We start from the raw sequence: 12423 nt of genomic DNA on the forward strand, positions 1-12423 counted from the left end.
CATCAAACTAGTTTTTGACTTGTTTTTCGGCTTCTTGCTTAATGCTGAAGTATGTAGTTTTTCCTAGTTCCTAATAATTTTTTGTCATTTTCTAATTCAACTGAAGATGAACTGGTGAGTCCAGTTGAGTTGAAATCGACTGATTGCTCACTTTTATGTAATGTTTTTTTAATTTTTTTAGAACGTAATTTCGAACTTTTGCTCTTGGCTTCTTCCAAGGTATTCTATTTTCTTCTCTTTGTAGCGCCGCTTGTGAAGCTCATTTTATTGTGTAAATTAATTTCTTATAAAAAAATCGTAACGTTTTTGTGCATTAACTATTTAGAAACTGATCATATGATCTGTAAATTAATGTAAAATAATGAATAATGTAGGTACAGATTATTGCACAAGAAAGCAACGAAAAATTTTTTGTATTAGTTATACAGGGTATAATTGAAATGCGTGGACAAATTTTAACCACGAGCTACTGGCTTCATGTAGAACTCGAAAAGAATATTTGAAAAAATCTATGTAAAAAAATAAAATGACATTTATTTTTTGAGCTACAATTTTTTTTTATTGCTTTTATTCTTCTACGTTGTCCCACAACCTCGTAGGTAAAATTTCGGCACATTTAAAAAATACACCCCCTGTATATCATATTTTATAAAATGTACGCCAATGCGAAGTAGCCTCTAGGAAATATGCTTTAAAACATAGAAACCGCATTGGTGTAGGGCGGCTGGGATAAGAAAAATGTTCATCAAGTCAGTGAAAATAATGCAGTCGCTGCACTCAAACGCAATTTATGCCCTTCAAACCCCATCTCCAGTCCTTCCCGTCACACCCCCGACTCTTGCTGCAAAATTCACATAGTGCCGTTCGGATTGCTCTTAAAAGCAAAATTATATGTCAACGACATTATTAAATAAAATTCAGTGCCAGTTTTCTGCAGCGTTGGAAAGGATTTTAATGTTTTTGATCTTTTTGTTGGACTATTATTTATTTTCCTTATAGTTATTATTATTTATTTGACATTTTGAATTACATTTAGGCATTATGTGTACATGAATGACGAAATTTTTATTTTTGCCACATTCGTCCTTATTACCGAATCTATTTATACATACAAGTAAAAATTAAAAGCTACGGAACTAATGGAAGCGTGGGTTATTAATATCAGTAATTGTTTGTAATGTCCCTCTTTTAATTGGATTTTAGTTACACTATTAGTTTATGGACGTAGTGTTGACGTCACATTTGGTAACAACATAACAGGCTGTCAATAACAGGTCGAAGGGGGGGATAGAAAGTGGGCAAAGAGAAAGATGGCTTTTACATTTTGACATTCAATAATGGATAATGACGCGAACTCAAATTTAATATGTATTAATGTAATCACAGTGGAGCTGTCGTCCCATAAATTCGTTCATATTCTGTAATTTTATCTCGTTGCAATTTCACCAATCAGTATGTTCTGCGATCGCTATTGACACACATTTTCTTTTTAATTAAACTCAAGAACCGAGATCAACCTTGAAAGTGATTGCATTGCGCCGTGTAAAAAATGATAATATAATTTAAATCCAGGTAATAGAAGACTCTGCGGAGAAATTGGAAATTTCTGACGTCACAACGTGTAATATCAACGACCCCTGGAGGTTACGTGGAGTCAAGTTGCGCTGAATTTAGCTGAACGTGCATCTTCGTTCACATAAGGATTTTCAGTAATTAGGTTACACATTAACCTCTTGTGAATATTGACCGGGTGTCAACCCTTTTTGACTGGACAAGAGGACAAGATAATCTGTTAATTTAATGTTTTGTTATCAAATCCAGGTTGCGGCTTCGTTTGCGAATATTTAATTAAATCGACGGATTTGCTAAATGGTTGATCAATTTTTCCGAGAGAAACCCTCCGGAGTTGAGTGAATACGTGAGATTTCACCGGAAACGTGAAATATATTTTAATGACAGAAAGCTGCCGGTAGGTGGGGCGTAAGCTTGTCGATGCTTTACCTGTACTTCAAAAGGCTTTTCACTTTTCAACTGAAATTTTACAATTTTATTTTATCATGTAAGCTCTTAACATTATTATGTCGGAGATTTCAAAGTTAATGGAAATTAGAAATTTGATTTGAGATTATGTAATTTCAAATCGGAAACCTGCGCAGAATTATTGTTGGCATTTATTTAAATGCTGCAATTTGCGGATGAAATCGCCAGTTTCGGATGGAGGTTGGTCTTTTGTGGCCTCTAAAGGGTTTTATTAGCAGGAAAATTTTCCGCATACGTTTGCTCGCAAAAAGTTAATGTTGGTTGCATTAAAATTTTAAAAGGTTTTTCTTCCAGTTTACACCGACATGTAAATCTTACAATAGTTTTCCGACTAGTAAAAATTAACCCTGTTATAATTCTCTATTAAAAAAGATTTATGTACACATCATTTGCCTGGTTTTATTTAAAACTGCGGTACGGATGAAAAATCCGTCCGTCAGCTTCATATGATTGATAACCGTAATAAAGCATTTTCTCTCGCAAAAATCTACCTAGTCACAAAAGATGATAAAATATCGATGCCGAGGTACCTTTGCACTGCATTGTTTTTAGAACCTTCACTTTATTGTGGACGACAGACACCCTAAGTCAATTTCTATTTTATCCTTTATCGTTCACGATTTTTGTTCAATTCAATTTCATAAAATTGAGGTTTTTATTAAATGTTTCGTGTATTTACATACAGAGTATTTCACGAGTGATAATGGGCCCGACGGAATTGAAAATGCAACCCACAATACATTTGCAAAGTTAATCTGGATATGGACGCGGACAATTATCACTCGTGAAATACCTTCTATAATTATTTTTTAATTGAAATTAAAAAAATTAAATTACTTGTGAAATTTTATTTAATCTATAAACTAGTGCTGCTAACTGAATCACGATAGCTCAATTAATTTTTCTGCGATTGCATTATAACGTGCTTAAAGAATTTTGCTTGTTGATTTACAGCGGTAGTGATGGAACAAATGATACAGTCAAAAGTAATGTTTCACAACTTTTTCTTCTCCCCAATTTAACAGAACTTCCGTTTTTGATTCTTGAGCTACTTGCAAAAAAGGAAATGTTTCAACTTACGCTTGTGCTTGTTTCTTCTTCTTTTATTTACTTAATACACTTTTCATGCAAATCTTGAAAAGATTGTCGCCGAATCTTTTTTTACGGAAACGTTTTTAGGAAACAGGGAGACATTATTAAGCCGGCACAATATAAAATTGTTGTTTTGATTCTTTAGATGCGTCGCATATACTCGTAAATAAGATTTCAAGAACGCTGAAAATTCCACATTTTTTTAGCTACACAGCAATATCCGGGATCAACTGCTGCTAAATTAAATTGAGAAATTAACTAAAATATTTTTTAAATGTATGTAAATTTGAAATTTTCTGTATTAGATTTTTTATCTTGAGAAGGAGAAGATAATAACTGCAGTTGGTGCGGTGATTTGTTGGACAGCAGAAATGGTGTCAATATTAATGTGGCTTTTTGTACGTCGTACAGTTGGATGTAATTAGGGTGTAATTTTTAGCAACCTGAGCATTTTTTACGGCACAATGTGGTATAATTAGTCTCATACAAACGGTCGAAATGGGAAAAAATCTAATTCGAGAAGTTGAGCATGTCCTCTAACAAGCCCATTGAATGGTGTAACAAAAAAGCTCCAGAAAGTATTTTAATCTGAAATTTTGTTCAGACCGCAGAAGCCATATTCGGTTACGGCTGTGAAGCGGCCAATGGAATAAAACTAACAATGATGCAATTATCTGACACTGATCCAGTCATTATAAGGGAGCAGCATAGTTGATTGCGGATTTCCCATTTGAAATCCAACTGTCGGTTCATTTCCAATTAGCCTGGATTATTCAAGCGTTATCTTAAGGTAGTTCCACATTAACAAAGGCTGCCAAACAGAAAACAAACTTCCTGGGTGAAAAGCGGCAATGCATTGACGTCACAAGTGATCGGTAGCACCGGGAAGCATCACAAACGTATTCAATCATAGGGACAAGTGAAGAAAACAATTATGCGGCGTTACCTTAAGTTTACGCCAAATTGTTATCAGCACGCAACATAACGTTTGACATTAACCTCGAAAATCGTTTTTTTTACGTGCCACCGCACAAATATGTCTTGATTATGAAAATATTCCTTCTGTTAAAATATGTATCAGTGTGGTAATGAAACTAGGAGTGCGTGAGGACATAAAACAAATGCCTTCACCATAAAAACAAACGCCCTTACACAACAAAGTGGAAGGTTTTTATTGCTAAAATATCACCTACACTACACTTAATTAAAGATATGCAAACATTTTTAAAGAATATAATATTCCACCATATGGTCTTTTGCTGAAGTTTTTGGCTAGCAATTACACATAAGTGTCACTATAAAACACCTTCACAAAACTCTCTTTTTCTACTAGAGTTTGGAAAACTAACATATTTGAATACTAATTAGAGTTAGGAAAAGTAGAATATTTCAACAAGGACGGAAATAATGTTTCAATACTAAAAGTTAAATTTTGATTGTTTCCTGAGATACGTAACATAAAAAGTGGTTAAATATACCGTGAGTTTTTTATTTCACTGAACATAGGATTCATGGATCTGTAAGTTTGGTTGCCTATTTCAAATGAATTGACTTGTCCATTTTAGAACTGAACATAGCCATTTTACATTGTATGTTAAGCGAAATAAAAAACGCAGTGTATAAACTTTCCCGTTTATATCGCGCGTTCGAGTGAAATCCTGGGCTGAGTAGGCCTTGGAAAAAGTATACCGTTTAGAACAGTGTAAAGTTTGAATTTCCCGCCGTTTGACACGATGACATTTGTTTATGTTTAATCGGGACATAATCGAACATGTTTGTTTTCCGCAAAGGGTGCCCTTAAATATTTGCTTCGAGAATAGGAATTGTTGAGTTATTCTCTTTTTAATGTAAAAGATTGCAAAGAAAGAAAAAAAGAAAGATTTTTTGGCTCTAAATTTTAGGTTAGCTGTCAACAATATCCAATTAATCTACGCTTTAAAAAAGCACAACAACTGACGGTTTCCAACGCCTTCCCAGCCCAGGATTTCATTTGAACGCGCGATATTCCTAACTTGACATCTGTCAAAGTCTGTTTTTTTAGGACTGCTTAAACTAACACGAAAAACGTTGTTCAATATTCGTGTGCGGACATTTTTCAGGTAGTTATTCGAACTGTTTTGCATATTGCTCAATATCAAATTATTCCCTATATCAGACATTTTAATAGAATTTCCGTAAATTTACTCGAGCGAACACCTTAAACGCCTTCACAAATTTTGTTTTTTTATAAACAAAATTGTTTCTCTATAGTAATGAAAGCAGAACAATTTTTATTCCGCTTTTTAATTTAGAAAGAATTATAGAAAATTAAAAATATCCAAATTTAATTAATTTTTTAAAATTTCATTAAAAAAAGTTAACTATTTTTCATTTAGTGAAAAAAGTAATGATGTCATCAACTTTGTTTAACTTGGTTTTAATCCATGAATGAATACAAGGGTGTATTTTTAAAATGTGCCGTAATTTTACCCACAAGGTTGTGGGACAACGTAGAAAACTAAAAGCAATTAAAAAAAATTGTAGCTCAAAAATTAAATGTCGTATTATTTTTTGACATAGGATTTTCGAAATATTTTTTTCGAGTTCTACATGAAAAATTTTTTTACGCATTTCAATAACACCCTGTATATTCTACAAAGAAGTGATTTATTAAAATGAAAATTGAATAACAATTAGAACAATTCGTAACATTAAACCCACCTTTCTTTAGTCCACTAGTAATTTCAGGATGTTCATCTGAATCACTCATTTTCACTTTTATTGAGATTGACAGAAAACTGACAATAAAAATAATTGCAATAAACATGTAACGTTTCCTTAGTTACCACAACCGGCTACCGCACTTGATCAAAATGGGAGCCCAAAATTACAATTAAAATAGTTTTGATTTAATTGAATTTAATTTTTTTTTTATAGACAACTCGTGTTAGCGTGCTTTTTTTTCACGCGTGTGGATTATTCAACTCGCCTACGGCTTGTTTAATAAACTTCCACACTTATGAAAAAAAGTTGCACTTCTAACACTCGTTGTTTAAATAACTATTTCCAAACTCCAGTAAAAAAAATATATGTGCAATACGTAGGAAATCCATTTTATTTCCGTACACGGCATGCATGCCTGATACGAAAAAAAATTACATTTCCTAACTTATTGCACAAATAGCTGTTTCATTATACAAATATATTATACTAAATTAAAAGCGTCAAACTTTAGTGGAATTAATTTCTACTAAGAGTGACGTAAGGAACAATTTGTAGAATATCCTAAGAAGTAATTATATACTGCTCTAGCATGATGTTGCACTCTGGCAAATTTAATATTATTACGCGAACTCCCTTATTGAGTTAAAAGTATTGATTTTCGATAGGGTTGTTTCTATTAAGTTTATTATTAGGGATAATGTTATATTGCTATAGTTAATTATACGAGTTGAGCACAGCTTTACTATACCGTTTTATTCAACTTCTCAGTGAATTCCTTGACCGTGAACTTCCAACTGATCTATCATTAGTTGTTAAATCCTTTTCCGTGAGAACTAAAAATATTTTTTTTGTTCGACACTGTCAGAATTTGAGAATTTTGTCCTGTGTGATGGATTTTGATAAATGTCACAACTTGTCAAAACGAAACGTCAAGCTAATTTTAAAGATTTTAAGAGATTTGGAGCCGAACAAAAAATCGTTGTATTCAACTCGTTCGTGTGTAAATTGGGCCTCTTTTGGCATGAGTGGGTCAGTTTAAAACGCGAGTGAAACGATCTAAACTAAAATGTCAATTTAATAAATGGCGATCAAATTAATTTGTAATCAAGTTATCCATGAATCCGAAATCATATGTCGTTACTTGAACTCCACCCTCCAATAATCACGTGTTCAAGATAAGAATACATTCTGATTGTCTTATACCTTTTACTTTTCAAAATTGTTTTAACTCGTCATATTTGGGTTAAGTAGTAATTTTGTTTAGATGCTGATTTATGTTAAACAAGTTCCTACTAATATATCCAATTTCGTTGCTCTTAACAACGGCCGTTAAAGTAAACTAGAATATCCGTCGATTTGCAACATGTTTTGGACGAAGGGATGCATATTTGCACTATAATCTTTCAAAATCTGGATTGGTGACAGTGAAAGTTCGCTTTATGCAAGTTTTTCTGTCAGGAACGTTCACTATTAGTAGTATTAGTACAGAATTTTCACCCTTCATCACATGTTAACCAACATGTTTATTGATTCGTGTCCTTGATATTCCCATGATTAAAATGACCTAAAAAGGGGCAGATGATACAACTTATCATAACAGAACCTAACATTTACCTTCCACAATAAATCATTTTTATCATTAGTTTTTTCTAAAAATAAACTGATCTTGTCTTGTATCAATACCTTAGACTTTTTCGCCTGATAGCCAACTGTCTTTTTTTCAAAAAAGGTACCAACTTTAGAAAATTCGTTACATCAATGCCATCCCGTATGTTCAGCATGGCATCAGCTTCAACACTGAATACGTGCTCCATAAACTTGAACTTTTCAATATTTTAAATTTTTTCAGTAAATAAGCCAATACAACATTTTTCGACATCGTTTTCACATTCTTATTATTACATCGGTCTCTAAAGTCACTGTAACATTTTTCAAACTGCAGTTTCGATTTTTTAGGTATTAAATTAGGCACCGTACGATTTATAATATTTTTTAACTCTGGAGGAGTGTACACGAAACTACAACGTCATAATTATCAAAACAAATTGTTTTATTTAAGCCAACTTTATATTTATTGACAGTGAAGTAAATTTTACTTGTTCATTTTATAATTAAACATTTTCAGTTGCACAAAAAATGTTGTGTAGGTACACCTTGGCCGCGAAATCCTGTAATTCTGGGATTGTTCTGCCGCGACCTCCGCGACAATAACTAATATATTCCTTCCTTTTTGGAGATCTGTTAAAGGGTTTACACCTGCTGGCCAATCTATTTTTTTTTAAATATAAATAATAAAAAAATTTAAGCGATTTGGAGCCTTTAAGGGGCTCGTCAAACAAAAAAACGTTGTATTCAACTCGTATGTCTGTCAATTGGACAAAAAACCCCAATTTACACAAGAACTCGTCAAATAATGTCACAAATTAACACAGGGTGTTTTCGAAGTTGAGGCGTTTCTTTTAACATGTGATAGTATGCGTTGTTGCTGCGGCGTCCAGAGAGTACGCAGAGCGACAGAGAGACAGGACCGGACTCAAAATTTTAGAAAACAATAAAAATATACAGTGAGCGGGAAAAGTATGGAATAAATTCCGTAAAAATTAAAGAAAATTTTTTTCAAAAAAATCTTTGGACAAGTCAATTTTAGTTTATAAAAATACATGTTTTAGTACCAAAAAAAATTCCAAGCAGTTGTTTTCGAGTGATGACGTCATCGATGCTTTTTTTAAATGGAAACCACCTATTTTTTTTTCTTGATGCTGATAGCCCTTTTAATTGTCTAAATCACGACCTTCTAAATAGTCGAGACGCTTGACTCTCTCCGGCCTGTTCATTTTCGGCGTTCGCCGTTTGGCGCTACTTTGCCGGCGCCGAAATTGGCGCGAAACGTTAAATGTCAAAAAGATGACATGTAAAATGCTATTTGGAGACGTGTAAGGATTATAAAAAGACAAAAACATTCAATGAATTGGCTTCAGAAAGTTTAAATATTTGCCCAGGTAGGGATTTCAAAAAATCTTTTAATCAGTAATAGACTTGCAATAATTTAAAATGTATTTTAAAAATATTCTTCACTAACATAATGTTGTAGCCAAGCCTTTCCAATAGTGCTGCTAATGTACCGATCCCGACTGAAACATTCTCTGTCACCGCAAACACTCCTTTGCCTGCTTAAATCTTCATTTTCTTTTCCTTCGTCTACTTCCAATGTTGTGGGTATTATAACAAGTACTGAATTCCGTGAAATAATTAAATTCATACTCACATCTCCATAAATTTCGTTGTATTTAAGAATATGTATATTGGGAACGATTATCTATGCAATTAATATGCTTAACTAACCGAAAATTTACATTAAAATGTAGTAATCATGTCTTTATCCGACAAAGTGACAACACAATGACAGAAAGCCAAGTTTCAAACCGCGTGGTTCCGAACTCAAATCGCCCGTTCGCTAGCGCCAAACGGCTTACAAGTGCATAATGGTATTTTGCTCAAATGAACAGGCCGGAGAGAGCCAAGCGTTTGCGTCTCGACTATTTAGAAGGTCGTGGTCTAAATGACAGTATAAAATTTTTGTTATCTTACATAAGGAAATTTTTGAGAAAAAAAAAAGTTAGAAAATAGTTATTTATTTAACGAGTTCGTGTGTAATTTTGGCTTTTTTTGGCATGAGTGGACCAGTTTAAAACTCGAGTGCAACGAGAGTTTTAAAGGTCCACGAGTGCCAAAAAAAGCCCAAATTACACAAAAACGAGTTGAATACAACGTTTTTTTGTTCGACGAGCCCCTTAAAGGCTCCAAATCGCTAAAAATCTTTAAAATTAGCTTGACGTTTCGTTTTGACAAGTTGTCAAATTTATCAAAATCCGTTCACACAGGAGAAAATTCTAAAATTTTGACAGTGTCGAACAAAAAAATAAATTTTATAACGAACAAAAACAAGTCAAAAATCAAGTAGGTAAATCAAACAGTCAAATGTTATTGTCAATTTCATTCGTATGTGTTATTTGTTTTACAAAACGTTTTCGAAAATGACTCATTTAACAGAAACATAACGTATAGAAATTTTAATTTTGATTGGATGCGGGCATAAAACTAAAACAGGGGAATTTCTTCATAAACTTGCTTATTGTTAACAAGCTGGGGGATGGCAATTCGAACATTTAATTCCATAATTTTAAGTACTTACTAAAACAGTTTTTGACTTGTTTTTGTTCGTTAAAAAAATTATTTTTTCCAAATTTATTTTTTTTTTCTCAAAAATTTCCTTACTTAAGGTAAAAAATTTTTTATATTGGCATTTAGACAATTAAAAGAGCTCTCAGAGTCAAGAAAAAAAATAGGGGATTTCTATTTAAAAGAACTATCGATGACGTCATAATTTGAAAACAAATGACTGCTTGGAATTTTATTTTGTATTAAAATATGTATTTTTATAAACTAAAATTAACCTATGCAAAGATTTTTTTGAAAAAAATTTTGTTTAATATTTAATGAATTTATTCCATACTTTTGCCGCTCACTGTACAATCAGTTATCTCCGTTAATACCAAGGTTAATACAAACATTTTACTAAGAAGATTTAGGCTAAAATTGTTAAGAATAACGTATAGTACCTCGTGTTACAAGGAACGCCTCAACTTCGAAAACACCCTGTATAAGTCGGTAGCCTTTTAAAGACTCTTCTCTTTATTTGCGACAAATACCTCCAAATAATATTTTTCGTTGACGAAACAACGAACGATCAGAAATCAATCGACAAAAGAATATTCAATTGCTCGTCCGCCTATTTATTCTTTTTGATATATATATATGTATAAATGAAACCCAAATATTTCCATTATTCGAAACTAAATAAATTATGACGCAATAAGAATACGTAAAGGGATTTTTTGTTCGACACTGTTAGAATTTTAGAATTTTCTCCTGTGTGAAAGGATTTTGATAAATGTCACAACTTGTCAAAATGAAACGTCAAGCTAATTTTAAAGATTTTAAGCGATTTTGAGCCTTTTAGGGGCTCGTCGAACAAAAAAACGTCGTATTCAACTCGTTCGTGTGTAAATTGGGCTCTTTATAGCATTCGTGGATTACTCATCCCATAAAGAGTCCAATTTACACACTAACTCGTTGAATAATATACCGTAAGAGCAAAAAAAAAGCCATCAAGGATAGCTATGAAAAAGAAAGTGCTGTGTCTTTGATTAAGAAATTCGTCATGCATTATTGCATTTTTTTTCCTTGCAACTTACAGTGCATAAGCGCATTCTGGACTGTCATAGCTGTCATTGACGGCATGTTTTTTTGCTCTTACGGTACTACCATTAAGAAAACAATACAATAATCATTTCTACACCGAATAATGTAAAGTTTCATTATCACTATACTTTTCTGAGTAAGTACTCATTATTAGTTATTAATTAATTGAACTATGTTATCGTGAAGAATTTCGATTATCTGTTAATTATAATTCTCACCGATGTTGTTATTATAGGAGACATAAATTGAAATTTTTATTTAGTTAGCAAGAATTAAGATTTTGGAATTACTTAGAAGAGTTTACTCGTATTACGATTATAGGCGTTTTGAATTTTTCGTGTCTGCATCGTTGTTTGTTAATACCTGTTAGTTCTTTTCCATGTTAAAGAAGTTTCCGTTTCAAGCTTGTAAAAAGGCTTTTTGTGGCTAGCTTTAAAACTACTTTCACAGGAAAGACCTAACACAACAGTTGAGATTTACACGGTCTCTAATCTAACAGCATAATTCCAACTTCTTTTTTAGATTTTTGTATTAGTTTTTTTGTAGGATATTTAAAGTTGCCTTCGATTATTTCTCTGTAATTAAACTTTATATAACACTATGAAATTAGGAATTGAGACAAAAACTATGTTTTTTGTTCGACACTGTCAGAATTTGAGAATATTCTCCTATGTGAATGGATTTTGATAAATGTGTCACCACTTGTCAGAACGAAACATCAAGCTAATCTTAAAGATTTTAAGCGATTTGGAGCCTTTAAGGGGCTCGTCGAACAAAAAAACGTTGTATTCAACTCGTTCGTGTGTCAATTGGGCTTTTTTGGCACTCGTGGGCCCTTAAAACGCTCGTTTCACTCGCGTTTTAAACTGGCCCATTCGTGCCAAAAAACACCAATTTACACAAGAACTCGTCAAATAAACTACTATTTTGTAAACTTTTAAAAGCAAAGCTTCAATTGTTTGACCACTGGTATCTCACTAATGTTACTATAATAATATTTATCTTCAAGCGGTCGAAAATCGCGCCTTTGTGTATCTCCATAAAGATGGTTAAACTGTCATTTTTTTTTCTGAGCGGAGTAGAAGTGCTTCAAGTTCTAGGAATAGAAGTGTCCCACAGGCGGCTCGACCGGGTCAAATGTAAGATCATTTGAAGTATTTGTCACGATTTATTTATCAATTACACGAAATATTTAATAAATAAAAAATCCTCATTAAGATAAAGCCTGTAAAAAAGCGAAATAACGAAATGATTATCCAATATTTAACCGATTCGACTGTGGTTAAAGACGAGCCGCCCGTTGTGGGACTTGTGGGCGGGTCCATG

The 12423-nt window shown here is 32.8% G+C and overlaps 1 protein-coding gene and 1 long non-coding RNA gene across 2 annotated transcripts in view; both read right to left on the bottom strand.

Moving 5' to 3' along the window:
* The window catches only part of LOC138125226 (5-hydroxytryptamine receptor-like), an 87232-nt gene that overhangs the window by 12758 nt on the left and 62051 nt on the right, over nucleotides 1-12423 (bottom strand). The window lies entirely within an intron of this gene.
* Nucleotides 8876-9382, bottom strand: LOC138127119 (uncharacterized). The gene is made up of 2 exons (XR_011158102.1): nucleotides 9101-9382; nucleotides 8876-9033 (listed from the first exon to the last, which is right to left on the bottom strand). It is a non-coding gene; the product is annotated as an uncharacterized lncRNA (long non-coding RNA).

This window comes from Tenebrio molitor, chromosome 3 (genome assembly GCF_963966145.1).
Source record: "Tenebrio molitor chromosome 3, icTenMoli1.1, whole genome shotgun sequence".
Lineage (NCBI taxonomy): Eukaryota > Metazoa > Arthropoda > Insecta > Coleoptera > Tenebrionidae > Tenebrio > Tenebrio molitor.